Below are 4,237 nucleotides of genomic sequence, written 5' to 3'. Positions count from 1 at the left end.
TGTCTGTGAGCTCTTTTGACCTCCTTTGAGTTTCTACAAGAGATAAAAATTAAGATCAATAATTTACTTTGTAAAATACATCGTAATTCATAAGAGTTCTGATCAATCAAGTAGTATTTGAGTCACATGTGCACCTCTCTAAACCCCAATACAAATCAACTGAGGTTGATAAATTATTAATCAGTTGTATTAACTTTTGATAGAGACTCCTACTCAGCTAATTAGCATTCATTAACTAATGTTTTCTTTTGCCAGTGTATTTCTATTTGTGCTCTTTTGTGTCTATGCAAGGTTTTTGGTGCAATTAGTTTTACTGACGCCTATTTAAAATTTTTGCTATGCCTCTCCTGAAGGGTGGTGTTGCTATACTCTTCAACAATAACTTCTCTTTTTTAATCCTCCAATCATAGTCCAATGTAAATGGCAGATTTAACATATTTGAAAGAGAGATCTGAGATCTCCAATAGAGGGCAAGTGCATTAACAAGAAATTATGCACTACCTAACCATGTTTTTATTGGAAGTTTACCTGTTTTTGTCTTGATTAAACTGCTTTTTTATCATTTCAATATTACTCTTTAGATTTGGTGATACCAAGTAACTATAGATCTTTAAATATTTTAGATCAGGTGAGACTAAGTAATTATAAATATGTAAATACTTCAGATTCAAAACATCCTTTTTTTAATTTTGAATGTTCTTTTAGTGTCCATAATTAGCTTATTTTCAGATGAATGCTTTGACACTTAAATATAGTTCATTATTTTATTTATTCATTAATAAGTGACACAAAATCAGCTAAAAAATACATAATTTTAGCTACCCTGTATGTTCTTAATGAAGACAATTTATTCCAATTTTTTTCCACCATCTAAGCAACTTCAAAAGTGAAGAGATAACAATAAGCAGAGATTTCAATTTGGTTCTGGACATTGATAAGGAGAACAAAGGTGGTCGCTACAGAACGTACAGTACTTCAAATCCGCTAAAATAATCAAGGAAACTATTGCCGACCAAGATCTTGTGGATGCCTAGGGAGTCCTAAATCCAAACTCTTGCAAATTCACTTGGTGCCAGCATAAACCTGAAATTCATTGTTGACTAGATTTTTTCCAAGTGAGCCAAAGTCATTGCATTTTGTTTTAGAATAGAGCATTCCTTGAAAATAATCCATACAGCAATGTATTTCAACCAACACAGCCCAGGATACTGGAAGCTCGACACCTCTTTCCTCTTGGATAATGATTATGTAAACAAAATCTGGATGACATTTAGAAGTGCTAATGATGAATATTCAAATGAAGGCAGCATTAACCCTGCTTTAAGGTGGAAAATGATCACCCTAAAAATCAATGACGGTCCATTCAACATGCTAAGGAGCAAAAAAAAAGAAGAAGAACAAGAAGAAGAACAAGAAGGAAGAAGAGGAAGAAGAACAAGAAGAACAAGAAGAAGAACAACAACAACAAGAAGAAGAACAAGAAGAAGAAGAAGAACAAGAAGAAGAACAAGAACAACAACAAGAAGAAGAAGAAGAAGAGGAGGGCCTTAGGACTTTTATTTCTGACATTCCTCAGGTCATAGACAAGTGTGCTTGAAAAACTCTAGAGGCTAGTCTCCCCTGAGACTTTTATATCAGACTTTCTCCAGGTCTTACATGTAGGTGAGTTGTCTACCAAGACTGAAGAGCCCAAACTGCCTTCTGGTGAGATATCCCGCGCTGGACACCATCCCAGAACTTAAAATCCGCAGTTAAAAAATAACAATAACAATAACAATAACAATAATAAGAAGGAGAAGAAGAGGAAGAAGAAGAAGAAGAAGAATTACAATAGAAATTTATTCCAAGAAATGAAAGAAGCATTCAGAGAAATGGAAAAATTCAAAATAATGGCAAAAACAATCTAACACAAAACAAAAGGAGCTACTTTTAGAGCTAAATATGGATGGCACAACGAGGGTGAATAGAATAAAACTTATTTTCTAAACCTTGAGAAGAGACACCACCAAAATGGGAGTTATCAGTCAGCCAAAGATTGGAGGGGACAAAGTTATTACTACGGATAAGGAAATTTTAAACTATATGTAGTGCCAAAGCTTTACAAAGATGTCTATAAATCCCATATTAAGGAACAGGATTTAGACAATCTATTTCGTAGTTTCGTTAAGACATAAAATAGTGTTAACACTCTAAGTGAAGATGAAAAAGAAAATTGGAAGGATTACCAACCCAAGCAGAACTTGTACAGGCACTAAAAGTACGGAATCAGATAAATCACCAGGTTTAGACAGCACTCCTGCAGATTTATATACAGTTGTTTGGCATGATATTTCACATTACTTGTTAAACTCAATTAGTAACTGTTATTCGTTCAAACAGGGACACTTTCACTCAAACAAAGAAAGATGCAGAACCTTTCCTTATCAGAAACTGGTGCCCAATCGTGCTCCTTCATTGTAACTACAAGAGTGACAAAAACTTACAAACCTTCTTAAAAATTTTCGAACAAAGCTGAAAAACAGTGATCAAACTGGATTTATGAAAGGCCCTTTATTGGAGACAACATTCACCTAATTAATGGACTTTCTACACTGCAGAAGAAAATCTTCCAGGACTGCTTCTCTTCTCTTTTTAGATTTGGAGAAAGCATGTGACACCGTAGAATGGACCTTCATTCAAAATATGGTCATTTCTTTTTAATGTATTGCATTAATTTTCATATAAACACTGCTGCTGTCTTCAAGATAATTAGGATAGTCCGTGCTGTGCACCATGAAACGACAACATATAAATACTTTTTTTTTTCCATCACGAGTGCACCCTTTAACCATCTACAACCTTTTAGATCAGCTCAATGAAGATTACCGACAGACGATGGCGTGACCAACTTCACATTATCCAATCAGACACAAGAAAATCCAATCTGCTGCTCCAGATTGGATACTCCACAAGAATGAAATATTGCGAATTAATAAAATTGGTCTGCTGGCCACAAAAAGTAGAAACGTGGAAATGACAATCGAAGCACAGACACAAAATTGTGGACCACTGATTGATCTTCTTTATTCATAACAGGTACAGTACTGTAACTTACTAAAACACTAAAATGAAAGATAAATCAAAGCTTAATATTCGTGAACATATCTTTCCTTAACCTTCCCAATTGGCAAACCAGCTAGCGTGACACCTTGCATTTATCTTCGTTTTGATAAACTTCCATTTTTTCGCCATTTCCATGACAGATTTTAGAGGAAACTTAATAAAGACTACTACTTTTCTGGAATTAATTTGTTATTGTTCATACACTGTGACCAATTTTTCCTTCATGAAGAATAATGATGAAATTCAGTCGAAATTAGCAAAATTACTCGTGATCAGAATGCATGACGACTCTAAGTAAATGAAATGGAAACAATAAAAAACTCAGTGACACACTCTTCTATTGGCCAAATGAGCACAGAAACCATCAACCTTAACTTCCATGTTTTTATGTGTCAGAATTGTGCTTATAAACAAATTCAAAAGTAAGAGCCCTCCAATATTCAATATGTGACTGCAGAGATCTTGCATCTTAAGACACCTCCATAATCCAAAACCCACTGAAGATTTTAACCCTTTAAGCCCCGAGGGGTTCCCCATTGACGAGTAAAATCGTCTGGCGTTAGACAGAGTAAAATCTATAAGTGCCATTTGGCACTATCGGGGCTGAAAGGGTTAAACACATTTTTAAATATTTCTCATGACAGAGCATCACTTTACAATCCAATATTTTGCATAAAAAATTCTTATTTCAAATTGATTGATGTAATTGAGTATGAAGATCTTTTTCCCTTCCAAAAATAATAACACAATAACAAAGTCTCAAAGTGCAGTCAAATATAATCAACTTTGATGTTTGTTTTCCTAAATCTATTATTAAAAATAGGCACGCACGGTGTACATGTGGGTAGTGCTTTTGCTATCCAGATTGAAAGTTACTTGTACCCATTTATTTTTTTAAGGATACTGATCTCTGCGTAGAACACGTCTCAACAGAAAGTCTGAGTGTGATCGAAAGCAACATTCATTTTGGGGCGGCTGTCTGAAATGAACAGTCTAAACAAGATTATGAACATCTCATCAACCTTTCTGTAAGCGCGATGTTTGGAGACTAATAATTGCTTCCCAAAAACAAAGTTTGCCACAAAGAGCAAATTTCAGGGTAATTCCACAATACTTTGCATGCCACAGAGGGGAC

This window comes from Montipora capricornis, chromosome 8, assembly GCF_036669925.1.
Source record: "Montipora capricornis isolate CH-2021 chromosome 8, ASM3666992v2, whole genome shotgun sequence".
NCBI lineage: Eukaryota > Metazoa > Cnidaria > Anthozoa > Scleractinia > Acroporidae > Montipora > Montipora capricornis.
Note: the sequence above shows the minus strand (reverse complement) of the source record.